General features: G+C 34.3%; 1 protein-coding gene and 1 pseudogene across 12 annotated transcripts in view; one reads left to right on the top strand and one right to left on the bottom strand.

Moving 5' to 3' along the window:
• The window catches only part of PDE4D (phosphodiesterase 4D), a 1194235-nt gene that overhangs the window by 784436 nt on the left and 385922 nt on the right, over window positions 1-23877 (bottom strand). The window lies entirely within an intron of this gene.
• Window positions 3136-3254, top strand: LOC118607394 (annotated as a pseudogene).

The following is a 23877-nucleotide window of genomic DNA, read 5'->3' as shown; positions in this document are numbered from 1 at the left end:
AGGGCTAGATAACAGTATCTAGGATTGTAGGTCTACAGAAGGACAAACTGGTTCAATGATTCTATAAGTCAGAGTTACTAGCTTCTCCATCTCATGAGTATTAACTATATCCTCTTCATCAAGAGAAAACTGAAATTTATAGGATATGTATACTTTCTGCTAAAATATTATAAGTTCCTGAAATGTGAAATGCATATATTGATAAAGGGGAATTAAAACCTTTCAAAAGCATACTTATAAAGAAGATTATTCAAGCAACTGATTTTAAGGATATGGTTAGCTCTTAACGGTGACTCCAAAGATAATCAAGGAGGCCATTTGTAGTGTTTAGTACACTAATACAGTCTAATAGAGATATATAAAATAAAATTTATATATTAGCTTATTAGTATGTGTGATTCAGTGCCACACATGTGAATGGAGCTCCTTTATATAAAACTTGTTATTCAAAGCTAAACATAATCCCCACTGTTGATATTCTACCAGGTTTTTCCTATGGGTACTTGTTATATTCTTGGGATCACATTTTGAGGCCTTGGTAATGTCTGAATTTACATAACAATATGCTAAATTATAATGGAATTCTTTTGTGATTGAGTAATGCTGTACACAAATTCTATATATGCAGAAACCACTGCATAGATGAATTATATTATTTTCTTCATATTGCAGAAATCGAGTAGGAAATTGCATATTCTTCTATGGGGAGTTACAGAGGAAGGGATTGGTGCACTGCACTATTCTAATTTTATAATGGCTGACTGTTATATATGAAGCACTGAAGAAGGACTGACAAGCATGGAAGGAATAAAATAATTTCAGGTTTAATATTGTGTTAAAAGTTCATAATTAACAAATGAACAATGAGGTCCCAAGCGCAAGAGCTCTCCACTGGGGCCTGTGGTTGACAAGGAGGTCACTAACCCATACTTTCAGCCTTCAAGACACTTGTCATTTACTTAGGGAGGCAAGATTCACAAACACAAAAGATATATAAAAGAAAGTACATCATTAATGAGGCAGCTTAGTTTAAACAACCACATTGATTTGGGAATCGTTATATCGACTCTAATCCTGATTAGCCATGAACAACTATCTTAGTGACCTAGAGTATGTCGTGATTTCCCTGGGCCTCAATTTCTTCTCGTAGTTATAGGTAACCATTATTGAGTGTTCACTATGTGTGTTAGGCATCTTACACAGATTTTCTCATTTCATCCTCAAAACCACCTATGAAGTAGGAAACATTATTCTATTATTGGTCCCTATTTTACTGATGAGGAAATTGAAGTAAAACAAGTTTAAGTACATTCTCCAGGATTATACTACTAATATGAGACAGAGGACTAAATCTTGTATTCTTAGACAGAAGAGGGTTGAACCAACATCAGAACAATATATGTGTGTATGTATGTGTATGTATATGTGAGAGAGAGTACAAATGTCTTATGTGATTTTTTTGGTTGCACTATATGATATATTTTATCATACATCATAAAGGAATTCCTGACTATCTGGACAAGCTATGAAACATGACCAGGTTCTGTTCATATCACATTCTGGTAGAGAGCCCATTCTTTGAGCCTGTCTCTATGAACATGTGGCCTGATTCTCTGTTCAAGTCTTTAAAATATGATTATGTCAAATATATATATGTTACTCTCAACATTAAGAAACAACTTTCCCATAGGAAGTTCCCTGATATATTTTATATTTGAGATGACAAGAATTATCTGCTCATTAAATCCAGCACACTTGTTTCTGTATAGACCTGAGTTAGAGGCATTTTTGTGTTACTTTACAATTATTCCTCATCTATTATAGACATAGCATAAGACATTTAGTGCTTTTATTTGTTTTCTTGCTTTATTTTACTTTAAGGAGAAATGTGGAGATATCTAAACTTAAATTTACTTCCTGATGATAGTACAAAAGTTATGTGTTTACATATGATTTATAAGCACTTCAACCTGTTTTTATTCCTGCTGACCACTTCAAATTACAGAGTTAATGCTTCTTTGGGTAAGATTTGCAATTTTTTAAAGGAGAGTACAGTACAGTTCTAATGGCATCTAACCCAAATGTTATTTGTATTACAAAATATTAAAATTTGTGGTTCTCTATTCATAACTCCTTTTAAAAATCATACTTTTCCATTTTTTGCGCTGCATATCTCACAATATCTTTGGATAAAAGCTACACATCTATTATCTAAGGCCACCAACTCTCCATGAGCCAAGATGTATACTGCAAAATCTTCAGCTCTGTACCTAAGTAGTTAGCTCCATCTTTTAAGGATGATGACAGATAAAAATATGAGGGAACTTTCGACTGCAATAATTGTAAGTGATTCTATAAACTCACATTAAGAAAATCTAAATTTTATAAACAGTTTAATTTATTTTATAACTTAGTCCTCAGTAAATATTTATGATTGTTATAAAACAGATGCAGGATCCTGTACTGGATGTGGCTATCTTACCTTTGTGTCTATAGAAGATGGACATTTAGTTTTTGTTAAACGAATAAATGAATGAATAGAAGAATAGATAGATGAGTATCTAATCATGGTAAAGAATACACTATTTGAATTAAGAAGCAAAGTTCAGAATATCAATTAGTATAATCTGAGCTGCCTAATCTCTTGACTGTTTGAGTTTATGACTATGAGGTGAGTAAACTTTTCCTTCTCTATGAAGTCCTGTATATGTAAAGTTTATTTTGTCATTACCTTTGGATTTCCTATAAAAGTTTTATTTTATTATAGATATTTTTCATTTTTGGGTAATTTAAAATTAATAGGTAAAAAATGTACTAGTTATTACTTAAGAAACAACAGTTAACCCAGCATAAGTCTAAATAAAGCAATGTCTGAATCAAACATTTAAGCCATAGGATAACTTGAGTGGTACAAGAGAACAATTCCAAAAAACTCATTATCAATATCATCAACATCCATATTTATTGGGTTTATACTATGTGTCAGGCCTTATTCTAAGCTCTTTATAAGTGCTAATTTATATAATTCTCACAACAAACCAGTATGAGAAAGTGTGCTTTTAATACTGTGCTCTTTAAATTTTTATGTGGCCTCGGCTTTACTAATAGCTATTAGTAATAAATAGATAGAAGAGAGTCTACAGCCATGCCACCCTTAATAAACTCAATCCCATCTGATCTTGGAAGCTAAACATGTTTGGCCCTGGTTAGTACTTGGATGGGAGATCACCTAGGAAGACCAGGTGCTGTAGGTGTAAAAAATAAAAAACAAGGGATTGTAAGTTGACAAGTTCCTTTCAATCGGTGAGGTCAACCAAGGGTTGCCTCGCCTAAAAAAAAAAAAAAAAAAAAAATAGAAGAGAGTAACTAAGCGATGATCTTTTGGGAGTATTCAAAGTAAAGAACTTATTTTTCTATGTAGCAGATAAATTTACATTATCCTTTTATATCCAATATCAATTTAAAAATGCAATGAAAAAGGATGAAAGTATTTTCTACCAAAAATGTTGCAATTTAAAGTTAAGTGTTTTAGACATCATTATTTTTATTTTTTCAAATATGGACATTTAAAAATGTAAAACTACCATTTACTGTCACCATCATTTTATCAAAGACCATTTTAAACCAAAAATGTTGGAAAGATATTAGTACATAATGAAGGTCATTTCCTTTGACTGAATAAATTCAGCTTTGTAGAAGATTCATGATGCTGCCTAATTTCTGATTTCAGAGACTGCCAGCGAAAATTTTACCATTGCCTGTCATCAGTCTTTGTAATGGCATTTGGGAACCACCAAACATCAGGCATGACACACACATTTATGAGTAAATTTTCTGCAAGCAGATAAACCTAGATTTAGTGGGCCTTTGCTTTTTCCCTATATCTACATTGAAGCCATATTCAGCACGTATCAGCACCTTATCGCATATTTCCTCAAAATAAATCTAACTCCACAGCTTATTGGGATATCATTTTCTCTAAAGGTTATAAGAATATATGAAAACAATTCTACTTCACATACCACACTCTCACTCTCACTCTCACTCTTACTCTTACTCTCACTCTCTCTCAAAATGCTTGCTCTTGGATCCAAGCCACAATGCTGTGAAAAATATCAAGCTAGCCCTAAGGGAGAGAATGTATGGAGAGGAACTGAAGCCTCTAGCCCATAGCCTGCATCAATCACCCGATATGGGAGTGAATGGCCTTTCAGATGAGTCAGTTTTCAAATCTTTAGTCTTTAGCTGAAGCCTTAAACATTTTAAAGCAGAGAGCAACCATCTCTACTCTACCATATTCAATTTTCTGACTCACAGAAACCATGAGAGATAATAAAATATTATGATTTGCTTTATGTCACTGTTTTGGGGTGTTTTGGTAAACAGAAATAGATAAGTAATACATCCCCTCAGAAAGGAGCCATGCCTATTTATTATTACTTGTTTCTTCCCCTTGGAAATCTTGAGGAAGGGAGAAGTTTTCAGTAACTTTTTTGTTAGGGTACTTTTTAAAATATTCACCAAATAACTGCTGGTTTTATACAATTATAATGTTTGATTTGTTCTAGCCACTTATATAGAAATGTTTAAGTCTATAAGAAATGGTCTAATATTTATATCAAAAAACATGAGATTTGGAATTATATGCTAGTTATACAAAAGAGAAACACTGGTAGCATAAATTATATTTTGATAACTAAATACATCAAAATGATATATTTGTTAGATATTTACATCCTATAAAACTTTGAAAGTATAAAAATGAAGAAAGACCATCATTTTAAATTTAATTTATATATTTTCACAAGAAATAATAACTTTGTTGGAGCCAACTAAATTCCTTATTAATACTCCAATAAAATTAGAAAAAAATGAACATTAATTTGATCATAAAAGCATCTCTTAATGTTACAGAATATGTTTTTCAGCAAGCATGGAAATCTGCACTTACTAACATAATTTCACAGTTCTCAATCTATTTTTGGCAGGCTATTACAATGGCTGAGTAGGTCAAGTGCTTATCAAATTATAAATTTGCGCATAGTGCTATAAATTACAAGGAATATTGTGAACATTTATAATATTATATAATACATCTGTAAAATGATAACTAAAATGGTAGTGATACTTTCCCTTCTGGTTTGCATATACAATTTGAACTGTATATATTTTAGAGTAAGAGAAGAACTAGTGACAAGGCTTAGTAAAGAGAAGAGTCGTTCAATCAACAGTCATACTAAATGTTGAACTCACTAAATGCTCAATTTCTTGGAATGTTTTAATATTTCTTATTTAAAGAAGAGGAATAGCAAGAAATGATATGATGTGGATTATTGTTGCCTTAAATTTGAGAAAAACTGGGCACTTATAAAATGGAGAACTTCCCAAACATTACTTTAGCAAGTGATGCCAACCTCCTGGCTCAAGATTATTGAACTAATATTTTGGTAGTTATTTGAGCACCATTCAGCATAAAAACATGTGTTCAGGTGGGAGATCCAGACCCAAGGGTACTGGGATAAAAGCAGGACAGACTTAAAACCCAGAAACGGCTGTTATTAAAGATGACAGATCTGAAGATATTTAAGCCCTGACCGTGTGGTACTGGCATACTGAATAAGAATTCATTCTTATTTCCAAAGCTCCAACTTCAAAGTGCCACTGCCCTAACGGTGCCCTGAATATCTTTCAAGATTTTATTATAGTACCAGGTAAGAGATCACTTTTTAGAAAGAATGACTTATATGTGCTCCAAGCTCTTTTCTTGATGGTTCCCATAGTGAAGTCTAGTGCATACATACATTAAATAAGTTAATGTATGTGAATGACAATGCCAGGAATATAGTTAGTGAGCAAAAATATTTGCTTAATCTAAAACTTCTATCAGAAATTGCATAACATATATCTGGAAATCATAACATATACTTGTGTTAAACCTATTAAAATATATTCTTTGACTTAATAAACCTCCTTTTAGAAATTTCTCAAGAAAAAATCAGAGACGTATAAAATATTTATATAGAATTTAGAAATGTTTCCCAAGTCAGTAATTAGAAATATTCAAAACACTTTGTGTGCACAAGTGTCTTGTAATGGTAAAAATTTTGAAATAATCCAATACAAATACAATGATATATGATAATTAAAATGATATAGTCATGGCATAAAAGCAGCCACATGTATCAGGGAAAGAGAACAGAGAGCCCAGAAACAAACCCATGCATATATGGTCAATTAACTTTCAGCAAAAGTGCCAAGAATATACACAGGAGAAAGCATAGTCTCTTCAAAATTACTCTTGGGTAAACTAGATATTTATATGCAAAAGAATTAAATCTTACACAGTATACAAAATCAACCCAAAATGTATTAAAGACTTAAATGTTAAGAGCTGAAACTATAAAACTCTTAGAAGAAAACATAGAAGACAAGCTCTTTGACATTGGTCTTGGTATGATTTTTTATTTTTGACTCCACGAGCAAATACAATAAAAGTAGAAATAAATGGGAGTACATCAAACTCAAATCTTCTGTGCAGCAGAGGAAACTATCAGCTAAATGAAAAGGGAACCTATGGAATGAGAAAAAATATTTCCAAACCACATATCTGATGAGGGGTTAATATCTAAAATATACTAGGAATTGATACAACTCAATAGCAAAACAAAAACATAAAAACACAAATAACATAATAAAAAATGGCAAAAAGCCTAAATAGACATTTTTCTAAAGGAAACATACAAAATTTCCAACATGTAAATGATAAAGTTCTAAACATTACTAATCATCACGGAAATGCAAATCAAAACTAAAACAAGATGTCATCTCACACCCATTAGGATATCCATTATCAAAAAAACAAGAGATAAATGCTGGCGAAGATGTGCAGAAAAGAGAACTCTTGCACACTGTTGGTGGGAACATAAATAAACTGGTGCAGCCACTAAGGAAAACAGTATGGAAGTTCCTCAAAAAATTAAAAATAGAACTACCATATGATCCAGCAAGCCCACTTTTGGGTACATATCCAAAGGAAATGAAATCATTATCTTGAAGAGATATCTGCACTTCCATGTTCATTGCAGCATTATTCACAATAGCCAAGATATGGAATAAACCTAAGTGTCCATCAACAGATACATGGATACACACACACACACACGCACACACACACACAATGGAATAATATTTAGCCTTAAAAAAGAGGAAATCCTATCTTTTAATAACATGGATAAACCTGAAGGATAGCAGGCTAAGTGAAATAAGTCAGAGAAAGACAAATACTATATGATCTCACATATATGTAGAATCTAAAAGAAAAAGACAGCCAAAGTCATAGAAACAGATTGGTGGTTGCCAAGGGTTGGGGGTAGGGAAAATGGGGCAAATTCAGTAAAAGGGTACAAACTTTTAGTTATAGGATAAGTTCAGAGGATCTAATATACAGTAACTACAGTTAGTAATACTATATTGTATACTTGAAATTTGCTGAGAGTAGATTTTAAGTATTCTCACACACACAAATAAAAAGTATGTGAGGTGGTGATAGCTGTGTTAATTAACTTGATTGTGAAAATTATTTTACAATGTATATAGTTACCGAATCATTACATTGTATACTTTAATTGTATAATTTTATTTCTAAATCATACCTCAATAAAGCGAAAAAAAGTGAAAAACAATAAAACATATAAAAATAGTTATAATATCTTAATTTCTAAAAAATATGAATATAAATAAAATATATAAATATGAATAACATATAAAGAAGTATAATATATTAATAGTACTTTGTTATGGTACAATTTTCAATTTCCTTTATAATTGTCTGCCTTATAGAAATATTTTTAAAAAATGAAAATAACTAATTTCTAAGAAGCCAACAGAAATAGTTATAGATTTTTTCTCCAGACTGGTATAAGATTGAAATTCAAAACAAGGCAAACGTATGGAAAGTTAAAAATATGTTAAAGTGATTGTAATTATTACACTTAAATTGACTTTTATTTGCCTACTCTAAAAGCATTGATGTAAATATTTAATAATTGAATTATTAGCTATATTTTTTATTAGCTATATTTGCTGATGTATATATGGACTGTATGGTGGTTGTATCTGGGACACTGAGAATCTGGGTAAGTAAAGGACACTCTAGTACATCTTCTTGTTAGAATTTGTTATCATGTACACATAACATTAGAAAATTTAAAACACTATATATACTCGTTGGCCTTGTTAGGTGTCTAATCCATTTAGCTAGTGATCATTTCAGTTTTAGCAGGTATTTCTCCCAGACAACGTCTGCTTGGCAATTCAATTGGTATGTGCAACCTGAATAGCAAATCAGCTCTTCTGTTCTGTGGGTGCCTGCCAATTTGCAGGAACACGCTGCCCCATCCAAATCCATTCCTCTGCTCAGAATAGGAAGGGAATCCCTGGGGATATCACAGAAATTGGCCTGAATCTGCTGAAGCTTCCAGCTTTCAGGACACTGCAGGGATTACTCAGCTCCTTTTTTTAAGCCTGAGGATTCCACCCAATATAACTGAGGGGATTTTCCTGTTTTAATATTCTGTCCCAGTCATTTTTATCCACAACAAGAGCCAGCTATGAGGATTGTTTCTCTGTAGCAGGCTGGGCTATTTTTCCACAACATTTTTTTTTTTTTTTCCCCCGAGAGCTGTTACATTGTTTTATGGATGTGGAATCAAGGGGAAGCCAGGAGATAGAGTAGCTCTAACACTCTGAAGAGCCATAGATTGAGGCCAAGTGACATGTCAGGAAGATAGTTTAGAGGCTTTAATCACACCGTTCTTTCTATTGCAGCCATGCTTGTCATCCTCCTGAAGGGGAAGGGCCTCCATTACACAGAGTCACCTGCTCCCTTTACAACCATCCACCCACCTGCCCAAGGGTCCTTTCATTCAGATCTCCCTTCTCCATGGGAAGATTTACCACCAAACAAGATCAGCATGTTCTCTGCTTCTACTCATTAAAAGGAATAACTGAATGTCTTTGTATTCCGCTTCCCCTCTAAGTTCTCATGCTGCAATCAGAGGAAGTTGTGTTTCACTACTTCACTGACAAAGTTATCCAATATTCTTTCTGAAAGAAAAAAATAAAAGCTCATCTTTAAGACTTCTATTCTACACTTACAGATCTCACAGGCAAAGGTTGAAAAGCAATTGCCTCAACTCTGAATTGGACAATGGTACAAAAGCAAGGGTTTGAAATCTAGGTGAGTGGTCCACTTCTTAGATGGCAGGAAACCCTGAATAATGAAGCAGGTCACATAAACAGGATGGGAGAAAATGAATTCTGAGTGGGCCTAAGCAGCCATTGTGCCCTTTGGTCAAACAATAGCCTCCAGTGCATAGGACAGATCTGTGACCTCTGACTACTTAACAACAAGCCCTGCCCACCTTGCCTTTCCTCACAGACTCCAGCTCTCCAACTGCTCCTCCCAGAGTCCATCAGTCCAGTGCCCGAGACTTCATGCAGCCTCAGCTCTGCTGCAACCATTGCAGAGGCTTCATTTTGGATGTACGTGTTATAAAATTTTTCAATAACACTGTAACACACACCCACGTAGACCGAGTGAAAAAAAAAAAAAAAGAAATAGTGTAGGTGTGTACACGTCTGTGTCTGTAGGCCGTGTTGGAGAGAGAGAGGAGGAGCAGAGGTGGGTTTATGGTGAAAGTGAGGAAGCGTAAGCTGCCCGGCTCTGTGGTTGCATAAGCAACTTCCAGGGTTCTGGGGTGGGGCTCTGGTACTGTGTTTATTTAGTCATATGCTTTTGTAAAATCTGTAAAAGTAAAATAAAAATTCTTACAATATCAAGAAGTAAATTTGAAAAGATGTTTTGAATGTTTCCATAAGAGGTGAGAAATTACTGACTCCTGATTTATACATATATGAAAGACACTTTTTTTTTTTATCTTTAGTTTTTAAATTTAAAAAAAGGCTAGACATTTATATAATCCATGAAGTGATCCTCACAATTGCTCTAGCACCCATCTGGCGCTACACACAACCATTACAATAACATTGACTATATTCCCTACTCTGTACTCTACACCCCATGACTGTTTTGTAACTACTAATTTGTACTTCATCCTTTTACTTTTTTCACCCAGTCCCTTACCCCACTCCCCTCTGACAATCACTAGTTTATTCTCTGTATCAGTGAGTCTGTTTTCGTTTAGTTTGTTTATTTTGTTCCTTAAATTCTGCATGTAAGTGAAATTATACAGTATTTATCCTTCTCTGTCTGGCTTATTTCACTCAACCTAATATCTTCAAGGTTCATCCATGTCACTGAAAATGGTTATATTTCATTTTTTTAATAGCTGAGTAATATTCTATTGTATATATGTACCATGACTTCTTTATCTAATTGTCTATTGATGGGCACAGTAGCGCACCTTGCTGCTGTGAATAGTGCTGCATGAACACAGGTGTCCACAGGTCTTTATGAACTATTGTTTTAGTTTTCTTTGGATAAATACACAGAAGTGCAACTGCTGGGTCAAAAGGTAGTTCTATTTTTAATTTTTTGAGGAATCTCTAAACTTTTCCAGAATAGCTGTATCAATTTGCAATCCTACCAACAGTGTACATACAAGGGGACACTTTGTTTTCATAATTAACTTTTTAATTGTAGAACTACAGAGGAAATAAATAAGAGAAAATTTCTAATACAATTATTGGAATATGAAAAAATAAAGGACCAATTGATTAAATCAATAGCTATTATTCAGATATCAAGCAACAAATTGTAGAAAAATTTTTTAGATGATCTCGAAAGTGGTTATTTATTAAGAGGAAAAGATAAATTTCAAACAGAAATGGCTCTTGGATTGCTTGACAATTGAATTAATGAAAAGAATAAATCAAATTAACACATTAAAATTAAAAATTTTTCTGGATTTGACATAAAGATGATGTAAAACTAGTATTATGACACTACAATAAGACCTCAATGACAAATTGTTAAACCAGTTAAACAAAGAGTGTATAAAATTAGTCATCATACACACATGCACAAAATGCCCTCAAATCTTACAGCTCATATGAGAAAGAAAAATATTAAAGATTCCTCCAGATTTAACAGCTTTAATAATTTAAGTCATTAGCTAACTTTTCCAAACCATTAACGATTTTTAAAAATCGACAATCCTAGAGAAAAGCCTCAATGATCTTTCTCATCTTTCCATAGCAACTATTATATCAGTGTCATTGAAAAGGACAATTAAAGAGTATGTAGCCAAAAGTATAAATAAAAAGTCATAATATAATGATATTGGGCAGTTGATTGTTATGATTTTTAATGTTTCAGATATTTGTGATATATGCCAACTTAAATTTATAGTGATTTCTTTTCTCCTTTTAAATATTCAGTTTTACCCGGTTTGTAGCATATTTGTAACTTTTATTTTTGCTCTTAAAAAGGGAGCCATTACGGAATCCGCTTTAAGTTGAAGCTTCGGCTGCCCTCTTCCCTCAAACCTGCGTCTGCTCTGTAAGGAGACTAGGAGACTTAGAAGAAGAGGAGAGGAGGACATGCACACAGCCCCAGCTCCTGGAGATCCCAGGAGGTTAAGGTGTTATGGAAAGGGACAAAATGAAAGTTACTTTTTTTTAAATGAGGACAAAGAAAAATCATTTAAGAAGAGGGGAGAGAGGCTAGTCTCAAGGTTTGCAAGACATGTCCTCTCTTTCCTTCTCTTTTGCTTATTTGCATGTGGTCAGTTGAAGCTCTTTCTCTATTCTACTTTAGACTCAAAGGTTATGCTCTCATTTTCTTTCTTAGCCAAAAATCATGGGGGGGGGGGGAGTGGAATCAGATTTAATTTTCCTCTTTTTCAATAACTTTCTATTTCCATGAAAACTTCATCTCATGGACTTAAGAATTTTAACGTAGACCATTCTCAAGGCTTGAATATGACTGAATAACCACTCTCTCTTCACACTGGCCCACTCATGCCCCTATGTGCTCTCCCACACACATATCACTCACACTCCCTGCTTTGCTCTCCTAGCAGTCTATCAAAAACAATTTTTACTAGAACACGGTGGAATCAAGCCATGCAAAAAGCAGGAAGATAATAGAACACAGAAACAGACTGGTTTCCTAAGTACAGATTGCTTATCCTAATTTAACCTTAGCACCAGAAAGATGTCTCCCCAAGCTCAGCCACCTCGAATATAAAATCTGGTTCCTTCAATTTTCCTATTTGGCTTTACATGCTAATCTTTCCATTTGCATACTCCATAGTTAGATGAATGTTTCCTCTAAATTGATGTGGGTTTTTATTAAAAATATAACATCTTTTTCCTATTCAGAATGGGGTGACTTGTTCCATGCATTGGTTTTTTAGCTTGAAAACACCTTTAAGATCCAAGAGTTCCTAGACTAATTAATAGGACTGGACTCCTGATACCTGCTCTGATTCTTTTATTTCCATAATCATTTATTAACTCCATCTAATAGAGCTACTTTGACAGAGTCTGCATATTTCTTATGAGCAGAAATATCTAGAAATGTGCAGGATCAACATCTAATGTAGGATACTTGCATCTGCAAGATGTATAGGGAAGGTTTATTCACAAAGTCTGTAATCAACATATTTAGGAAAGACAAAAAATTAAAATGAGTGGTTCCATGAGAGAAACTTCAAAAGAGGAAAGGTCTATGTGATGGGCCTAGAACATGACCACTGAAAGTTGCCAGTGACATTATGCCTGTTAGGTTCTGAATGTCACTTCAAGATTTTGACCTTTACTTTGGTCTCATTATGAAAATGAAAAGTTCAACATTTTTTTTCTTAAAAGTAATATTAATTGTTTCAAGTTTTGTTTGTTTGTTTGTTTGTTTGTTTGTTTTTAAATCAGAAGTAACTAGCAGTTAGACCCAGCCAAAACAATCTAATGGTCGGTGTACCCTCCTTCCACATCATGTAATTTTATTAATCTATCTCTTCACTAGCCAGTTACATAGTTTGGCTCTCATGTTTGGCAATGCATAACTTCCCCACTCAGTGTCTTAAACCAAAATTTTAATTCTCTCTCCCAAGTGACCATGTCTACTCTCAGTCTCTCTTCTCTTTTCCTCTTTGCTCTGCATAGGCAACCTCTTCTACACCCAAACATAAGTCTGTCTTTTCTACCTCTAAATAGTTCTCATAAGTTGACCATTTCTTTTCTGTCTCTAGACTTTGTTGCCATTACTCCCCACTGACTTACTGTGACAGCTTTCAGACTGGTGTTGCTTTGGATACTCTTGTCCCAATCTTCTGTCTAATCTCTATCAGGAGCTGTAGTGATCATTTGAAAAAGACAAATCTGATTTTACCCCATTTTTAATTGGTTTACCATTGTTAATATCCTTAGTCTGGCTTACCTCTGCATCCTGCCTACCTCTTTAGCTTCATCTTGTTTCTGCTTACTTTATGCTGCTGCTTACTTTATAGTTCAGTTACACTTCCTCTATTTTAATTCCTTGATTATACCATGCTCTGTTTTGCCTCAGGGACTTTGCACATACTAAGAAAAAAATTAAAGGATTTAGAAAAGAACTTGTACATTTTCAACTACCACTTCTACCCACTTACTTGCATCCATGCCATAGAGTCGTCTATTTTCCCTTATATTACTATAGATGAAGCGTCCTTGCTCTGATGCAAGGCTAGTCCTCCTCTTGTACACTAGATCCAGCCTTTCTTACCTACTCAAAGGCATTGTTCCAGCAATTCTTGTATCACCGATTTTCCCCTCTCTACTATGTCATTCCTGCTATGGTCTGAATATTTGTGCCCCCTTCTTTTATTTTCATAATCATTCATTAACTCCAATTCATACGTGCAAATCCTAAACATCTAGGGGAAGATATTGGGAGGTGGGGACTCTTAGAAGTAATTAAATCATGAAGGTAGAACACTCATGAATGAAATGAGTGCTCTCTCTTATAAAAGAGATACCAGAGAGCTCACTTGTCCCTTCTACCACGTGAGAACAAGGGAACATGGGTCCTCACCAGAACTCAACTATGCTAGTGTCGTGATCTTGGACTTCCTAGGCTCTGAAACTGTGAGAACTTGATTTCTATTATTTATGACAGCCAGTCTGTGCATTTTGGTATAGCAGTCCAAATGCACTAAGACAGTCTCCATCAGTATACAACATGCTGTTAATTTTCCAACTTAAAAAAAAAAACAAAACAATAACTTGGCTCTACATTGCCCTTCAGTTATGCCCCTCTATGGAGAAACTCTAGCAACCTAGTAAACAGCATGACTAGTTCCCTCAAGTCCTCCTAACCTTTATTCTAAGTCCTGCTCTCAGTGAAATTTCCCCTGGACACTCTAATTAAAATCACAACCTTCCAGGTATATCATATCCCTTTCCCTGCTTTTCTCCTCACACTAAAATATAAGATCCATAAGGAATACATACATGAGGGCCGTAACAGCTTCATCTTTCCTTGGCTTCCTGCTTGCCACAAGAAACATGATTATGGTCCCCTAATGCTTGAGAAGTCTAAATCTCCTGATAAGTTGTCCAATTAGTAATTAACTGCTTACAGTCTAATTCAGTGGTCAACAATGTTTCTTCTACAGGGTCAAACAGTAAACATTTTAGTCTCAGAGGGCCAGATGATCTCCATCTTAGTAGTAGTGTGTGCTTCAAGAAAACTTTATTTACAAAACAGGTGGCAGGCAGGATCTGGCCTCCAGGCCATAATATGCCAACCTCTGGTTGTTATTTTTTTTAATCGATCTTAACTTATCTTCTGTGCAGAAGTACATAATAACAAAACAAAACAAACAAAAAACTACATCTTTTCCTTGTCCAGGTATGCATATTAAGCCCTATCCATTGCCTCACAAGCGCTTTGGTCTTTCATGTGTGAGGTCCTCATTCATGAACCTCACCTCTCCACTATACCTCCAGGTCATTACTAGTTTACAATATAAAATTATTTTAGAAAGAAAATGAGAGCAAACAGTAAAGATAAAGAACAGTAAAAGAAAGTCTATCTACTTGAGGACATCACGTGACTTTACCCCAAATATGCCTCAAATGGAATCATTGTCCCATGACACCCTCCAAAAAAAGAATGTTAGATTTTTCTTCTGGAACATTAGCAGAAAGATAAACTCTACAAGGGAAAATAATGCACATCCTTAGAATTTCTTTTCAGAGGTGTTTACTAAAACCCATATTTTTTAATTTTGTAGATGATATATATCTCTCTCAGGTTTATAGGCCTCTTTCACTCAAAAAATCTTTTGTTTGCTTGTTCTTACAAAAGGCTGCCATAAGGATAATTTAAATGCAAATTAGAAGCCATCCAAAGACAAGTTTCTTTTGGTGTAATGTGAAGCTAATCAAAGTAGTCAGTCATTTCCCAGGATAAAAATTTCCTTTAAATCAGAGAAATGATACAAATATTTTAGCTGATACTAATTTTATTTTATGTTTTTGCAAATGTCACCTGATTTTGCTTTTTTAAATCAATTAACAGACTCTAATCAGGTATTGTAAAAAATCATCTCTCTAAAAATAATAGTTTTCGAATTGTTAAATCAATAATCTGTGTCAGTTTAATGATAGATCTTGGTATTATGTGACAACACATATTGCTTGCATGAGCAAGGATTTGTTAACAATGCGAATTTATAATAATGAAATCTGACTAACTTTAGGTGACCTTTGTTAAGGCAGATTTTCGCCATGTTTAAGATAGCCCTAGGAAAGATCATTTGTATTTGTTAAAGGTTCATTAACTCTTTAAGACCAAACAAGTCTGATACGATCTAGCACGTAAAAACATAATTTTCTAATTGGTAAACCTAGGCTCCAGGTGTAGGGGATCTTTATGGAGGGTTGACTTGGAGTTTTCTCAGGATCTCATATGCCCCAAGAACCCTAGTCTCTTCCAGTCTCTGTCATACCAGGTAAGGGTTACTTTGGCATAATAATCTTCAGCTCATGTCATTGATGTCAGCAGGGCCTTCTTTAGAAAGAGGGGAGTAAGTTCAGGCAGATCTCAAAGAAACTTCAGGAAGAGCTTTCCTCTATGGTTGGCAGTTGAGGAAATTTGGATAGAATATATAAGTATAGTGAATCTCAGATTTGGCATTCTGGCATATCTTGGCTAAGACCAAGGACATTCAGATCTTGGTTTATATATAGGTTCTCTGTGATACTGGGGAAATTATTTACCTTCTCTAGCTTCAATTTTTTTCATCCATAGAATAAAGATAATAATGTTACCTACCCTAGGGTTGTTATAAATATCAAAAACATAAAACATATCCAATGTTAGCATAGGGTATGGCACATGGTAATACATTATTCTTCATTATTCAAATTTAATATTAAAAATTTGAAATGGAAGATAAAAGACAAAGAAGAATTTTGTCTTTGTCTTTCAAGAAAAAAAAAGCCAAAATAAAAAAGAGATAAGCACCATCTTTTAATGTATAATTTCTTTAGGATTGCTATTTGCAATGCCAGAATATGTTTCTAAACTATTCCAATTGCATTTTTTGTTAAACCAACTGATTTTTCCCCAGCTATAAGAAATAGTACTGTATATGCAATTAATATCTGAAGAATTTTAAAAATTTAAATATCTTTCAATTTTTTTCTCACAATTCCACTATTAACATTGGAACAAGCCAGTAAGTTAATTGATACAATTGCTGTCTCATGAAGAATGGCCTTATTATATTCTTTCTATTTAACTAGAACATCTACTGTAAAAATAGATACTTTTCTATGAGGGAAGGTGGGAGAAGAAAACAAATTTTGAAGCATAGAATTATAATTGAGTTTAAAAAGCTGTGAATATAATTAAGAAAGTGTGTTAAGATAGAAAGAGGGCATGAAGAATGAAAGGAGTACACTCAGGGGTTTCTGAGGATGCTGAGTCAATGTGCCCGGGTCCTCTCTGCCAGAAGCTGGCCCTGAAGCCTGATGATAAAGTTTGGGAAATTAGTTATTTCTGAAATACTTCTGAAGTAGATTGTACACATGTGTACACACATGTGCACACACATGTGCATGTGTATGCATGCACAAACATACACATGACAAAAATTCATGACTTCTAAAGGACCAGGACACTTGTAACAAAAAAGTAATTGATAGTTTCTCATCTTTTTCCTCACAACTGCCTTCAAAATTTTATATCAGGCACAACTCTGATAAATTTAGCACTAGGTGTAAGGAAGAGTTAGGTAGAAGTATGTTTCCAAATTGAAAGGGAAGTCTTTCTCAGGGGACTAAAAATAGTAATTTGTTTTTCAGGGAAAACGTCTTTTAAACGAGCAAGAGAGACAGACAGACAGACAGAGAGATTTAAATGAAGTAGTACTTGTAGAGGAAGAATATTCTCCAGAGAAAAAAGACATGCAATTTGTAATTAAAATGCACTTAATTAATTGCAGTGCAAAACACTCTCATTAGGAGTCCATTTTAAGTCTACCAGCTTGAATAGTCAAGAGGGAGTAATTACAATGAAGCCTTGTTCTGTCTCCTTACTGAGAGCTTCAAAAACTTTGCCAGAGACATCTCAAGAGACTCTTCTCCACCTCTCCTTTTTGTTACCCCTTTATGTTAAAAGAATGCACTGAAATGAAAATTTGATTTTTCCCTTTGGTTCCTCTTTGCTAACTTTTGTTACTGATTTTACAAATTAAAGTTCTGGAAAAATCAGAGCTCTTCCTCTACTTTGGTTTCTAGAATGGTAAAGTCTCATACTAAATTCAATGGCTGTGCATAGTACAAACCAAAAATCCACATTGATGAACTTAAGAAGGAAAAATAATGGTCAAAAAATATAGGACAGAAGTCAGATTGGACAGGGAGCTTAAAGAATCAGATTTGAGCAAGACCCAGTACAGGCATGAGCAGCTAGGAGGGGACGACAGGATCGGTCTGCTAGGACCCTGCTGCTCACCACCTTGGCACACCCCATCCCTGCTCACACTGTCACCAGCCACAACCATCACGCCACTAACTTTTCCACTTGATAGTGGTACGTGTGATGGTGGGTCTGAGCCAACCCCTCAAGATTCAAAGTCCTGGCTGGAAGCATCAGATTGACCATGTGGTCAAACTAACTTTCTACACCTTACCTTCCTTGAGTTCTCATCTCTCTGACTACCTCTAAGGTAACATTCTCAAGCAAAGGAGTGACAGTGATAGAAGTTGAAGGAAAGAAAAAGAGGATACAGAGCACCTGTCTTGTTGCAATGTCTGGCTAAATGAGTATCAAATCTAGTGTCCTAGTTCACTCAGGGTGCTATAACAGAATATAATAAATGGGGTGACTTACAGACAACAGAAATTTATTTCTCACAGTTTTGGAATCTGGGAAGTCTAAGATCAAGTCGCTAGCAAATTCAGTGTCTGGTAAAGGCCCACTTTCCGGTTCATAGAGAGCCTTTTGTCTGTGTCCTCATCTGGCGAAAGGGGTGAGGGAGCTCTCTGGGGCCTTCGTTATAAGGGCACTAATACCATTCATGAGAGCTCCACTTCCATGACCTAATCACCTTCCAAGGGATTCTGCCCTAATACCATCTCCTTTGAGGTTAGGATTTCGACCTAAGAATTTGTTGGGGACACAAACATTCAGACCATAGCAGCTAAGCTCACTCATGAAGAAAGGGGAGGGGGAGAATTAACACCAAATACTTTCCCATCTCAGCCCTAAACAAGTTTGTGTCAAAGTCTAAGGACTTGCTTTAGTGCTAAACAAATTCAGGGGCCAGGTAAGAATAACTTAGATACCTGCTCCATAGAATGCTAGTTCTTGAAATGTAAGAGTATAAGCCAACTAAAATAGCTTATTTATCAAAACTAACAGTTTGCTCATCAAGGCTTACTTTAAGACTCTCATTTCATTTTAAGACCCCCACTAACCCAAAGCTACTAGATCCTTAAATTCTGCTTGATCTCAACCATTTTTTTTTTTTTTTACCTCGAAGACCAGGCTTTAAAGCCTTATAAATATCCTTTTTTAATATCTCCCTCCTGAAATATTTCTAAGTTTAAAGGTGGCATTTTCCTTTATTTCAGCAAAACTAAGTATTAGTTGTACAACTGATCAATATGTTCTTCTGGTGTTATTTTAGGGGGTCTGCAGCCAACAGAGGCATGGATACCCAAAATGATCAGAACTCTGAAAGGTCCAAGTAGTCCCCTCTCCCTCAAATTTGCCAAATTTCTTTTGAATTACATCAGAAACAACATACCATGAATTTAATGTTTATCTATTCAGAAGTATACTCTCAGCACCCAAAATAATGTCTGTCATATACTAAAGGCTCAAAAGATACTTTGATGAATGAAACTGAAAACAAACCATGAATGCGATTTTTAATATAATTTTACGACGAGACAAATAGTTTCATTAGTAGAAATCAAGATGAGAGGGCAAATAACTATACTTCTGTTATTAAAAATATGTATAATTATTTACATATTTTTTTCCAGGTCTTAGCCACATGTAGGTATACATTTTTCAGTGCTGTAACTTAAATATGGATATACTTACATATTTTGCTTTTCTTCCCAAAGGGTCCCAAATATTTCTGTGTTATCATATAGTTATCATAATGATTGTCTTAATGACCAGATGATAATCCATGAATGTGAATTTTTATTATTTCTGTTCACTGTTTTGTCAACTGAAAACAACATCTTCCACTTATTGGGCAAGTTCATGAAAACACATAATAAACCTAAACTCATTAGCTCTCACCTCAGTTTTTTCAGTGGATATTAAACAAAACATATCAGATGTCATAAATCAAAATAAAAAGATATGAATCCTGGTCTTTATTTTTTGTAGTAATCCTGTGAAAATTCATTAACCTTCACATTTCTTCTTAAGACAAATGAAGCCCTTTCTGCTTGGCTCTCTGTAGGGTATAATTAATCCTCTTTGCTAAGGCATTTCACAAACAGAAAATACTCTACAGTTACTAAATTTTAGGCACAAATTATATGTCAAACAGTGAGAAGTAAAAGAAAACACATTTTAAAAACGACCCTCATAAAATTACAGAAAAGACCAGAATTTAAAAATTGTGTTTGTGGAGACATCATACCAAAGTTTTCATTCCCAGGTCTCGAACACAAAATTCTATCAGATAGTTTTAAATTAAAATTACTATGAACACAGTTTGCTATGAGATAAAGTCTGCACATAATATGTTATATCTAAGTTAAGGGAAAAAATTATATGTACATGTCTTTCTGTTATTTCACTAGGGTCACATTAGTTGCTCAATTTATTGAAGAAAGTTTTCTATGAATAGAATTTGTCTACATAGAATTCAATTTCATTCTAGATTTTACAGTTACAATTGGCAGCATGATGAACTGGATTAATATTTGAATCTCGGAAATAGTATTTAAGGATATTTAAGAAAGCAGTGTTGTTTAAGACAATGATCATTTCTAATAAAGGAAATTCTTAAAAGAAAAATGCAAATGCTAATTCAAAATACCTAAGTTGTTATTATAATTGGCAAAATAATTAGCATTAAATACAAAAAAGTTATTTAAAATAGAATACTTGACTAAAAAGATAATGCGTATTATTAAAAATAAGATCCTTATCCATATTCAACAGCCTGTAACAAAAAGAGGACATAGCTGAGTTACTTGAAAGATGCAAAATTCCCTAAACACGAGAAGCTGGTGCTATTTCCAACTGATGACGAAAGTACTAGGAAACAAGAAATACCATTGTAAACCTCCTTATTTGGACTAGGATAACCCCCACTGCCATTCTAAACAACTAACTAGACTCCACTTCCCTCTCTCACAATCCATCTGTGAGAGAGCAGCTATATTAATTCTTGAAAATGTTTTGGAATTCAGCTAATATAATTATATCTCAGAGAATCACTCGGATAAATTATTAATCTCTGTGTTCTTCCAGTTCCTATCTCCATATTGCTTTATGATTTATCTCTCCTGCCCAAACACCCACTCTTGTTCTTTCTCCATTTTATAGTTATGTCTTCTGCACCCCTTGTTTTGTGGTAAACAGACGTGCATTTATCCTCAGCCAGAACACTGAGTAGTCAGTGCACATTGCCTTCTTTCCACTTGGCTCTTTGTTGAGAACGTCACTTTTCCACGGTACACTGGACAGGCAAGGCTGCTCTCGTTCTCAGTGCCCTGTGCTTCTTCCAGAGATGGAGTTGATGCACTGCTCATTGTTACATTAAATTGGTGGTCTTTACTCCTCCCCTCTCTCGTAAAACTTCTCCTTTGACATCCATACCAATCAACTCTATTTCATCACTGACTTCTGACCGTCTTCCTAATCACTATGTCCCATTTATTGAAAACTGTCCACTTGTTAGCATCTTGACATCTTAGTCCTGCTGCTATCCTGAGTGACTTCATTGTTGATGTGGAGGAGTCACCTCATGTCCAAATCTCTCAATTCCTCGACTACTTCTTTTCCACCACAGTCACTTTCCTTGGCACCCCTCTACACATTGAAAATACCTTAAATGTCCTCTAACACTTAAATCTGAAGCTTCAAACATTCTGCCTTCCAAATATAACCTATCTTTCCAGCTTGTTCAGTTATTCTTTCTCCTGTTTGACATCATAGAGACTTCCGAACACCTCGAACTTTTTCTATGTTTGTACTACCTTTTTAATTCTATTAAATGTATTACGGTGACATTGGTTAATAAAATTATCACATGTATATTGCATTGTGTGTTCAGCATCCAAAGTTAAATCTCCTTCCATCACCATATATTTGACACCCTCTGCTCTTATCTACTGCCCCCTCTTCCCTCTGGTAACCGCTATACTGTTGTCCATGTCCATGAGTCTCTGCTTTTCTTGTTCGTTTGTTGCTTTCAGTTTTACATCCCACATAAGAGTGAAATCATATAGTTCTTAACCTTTTCTGTCTGACTTATTTCACTATATTCACTAATTTTCATACCTAGCTCAGTTGCCATAATTCACCACTTCTTTTACTATATTGCAAATACCTTCAAATCTCTTTCCCTATTTTTCTACCTTATACCCTTACTTTCTAATTTGAGATCAGTTGAACTTTTTGCTTCTTGGTGCCCGTACCTTGGCTGATCACACTCCTAGAGAATATTCCAAGACCTCACATATCGGATACATGAAAAATTAATGGTGATGATTATTAACTGTATCTTCAATATGACCTTTAGGTCTAGCTATGCATAAGAGTTTTTAGTTATTTTGAATGTAGACATCCTGCTTTATCTTGTCCCTGGACTTTTTCCGTGCTTTTCTCTCCACTGGGTACCATCCTCTTTTAGGTCTCAGCTTAGGTGTCAGCTCTTCACAAGCCTATGCTAGTTTGCAATCCTATGATATATCCTACATTAGTCCACACATCCTCAGACATATTTGTATATTATATCTAACAAACAGGATTGTGGTTGCCTGTTTTTTGTTTGTGCACCTTACTGGATTCCAGATTCTATGAATGAAGAGACTATGTTGGCTTTATCGAGCCCTTTGTCTCCAGCTCATAGCTTGGATTACAGCAAATACAAGATACTATTTGTCAGATTAATGCATAAGTATTTTTATATTTATAAAATTTAACTAGATACTGTAATATGAGTGAAAATATATGACTTCATGAAATAAAGTCAATCAAAATTGAATAATATTGGAGAAATAAGAAAGCCAAAGTTATGTGTTAATTGGGGCACAGAACAGCGAAGAAGAGGGAGCGCACTCTGAAATATACGACCGAAAATTGGGAAAGTTCTGGAAAGTGAATTGTGAAATATAATAGTTATATATTCTAAAATTTATATTTTAAATCTTATTCATATAGTGTAAATTATATAGTTTAAATTCCTTAATCATGTCTACTAAAGTTTTGAATTTCTATATATAGTCTCCACATAACAAGTAGTTTGTATGTGCCTGTATGTATTTGCTATGACATTCACCATTATTTTAAGAGTTTTTTTTCAGGAATCACATTGGAATAAAAGTCAGAACACCCTGAGACAAAAGCCCACTATGATAAAATCCATTTTTCTTTGGAAAAGTGGACAAAGGTCTCACATTTCCCATGCTCAGAGCCACTAACATTAGTGTAAATGATTTAATCTATCAAATAAAATCAATCCAGATAAAACAACTAGATGACATACAATTTTGACTCAATTCCACAAATTTGGAAAAGGTCCAAAGATGTCTGGCTCCATCTAATTCCTTTGAAGTGGACAGAAAATTCCAAACAAATGAGATAAATATGTGTGATAAATGATACTTAAATCATAGAAATAATTCTAACCAACTAGCCAGGATTTTCAGCAAAATCAAAAAAAAAAGTGTAGTAAACACAGGAGGGCATATATTTTTTCTTCAGTTCTTTCCCTACACACATTTTTATTTTAAAGAAATCTCTTTGTCATTGTGTAGTGCTCATTTGTAGGGGAGAAAAAGTTCTGTAACTTCATTTTTTCCTGAATTTCAACTAAACATACTTTTCTTGTTTCACATATCTCAAAGTGATATAATTTGATCAATATTAAGTTTGAATCAGTATATATCTTTATGTAGCACATAATCATAATTAAAGAAAATTTTCAGAGTGCTTTTACCTACTTTTCATGAACACAGTATTGCAAGACAGGGCATTCAACACTCCAGTGATGAATAATTCAGTTACATAGGATGGTCAAACAAATAGTGTTTGGGGTGGAGGGAAGCTATCTAAGGAGCTGAAAAATTATGATTCTTAGATGGAAATAATCAAAGTGCTTTTTTTTTTTTTTTTTTTTTGCTCTGCACTCTTTCTTAGTATTATGTTCTTCAATCACTTCC

This window comes from Rousettus aegyptiacus, unplaced genomic scaffold (assembly GCF_014176215.1).
Source record: "Rousettus aegyptiacus isolate mRouAeg1 unplaced genomic scaffold, mRouAeg1.p scaffold_m13_p_8, whole genome shotgun sequence".
In the NCBI taxonomy this organism is placed as follows: Eukaryota; Metazoa; Chordata; class Mammalia; order Chiroptera; family Pteropodidae; genus Rousettus; species Rousettus aegyptiacus.
This window is presented reverse-complemented; position numbering and strand designations above follow the sequence as displayed.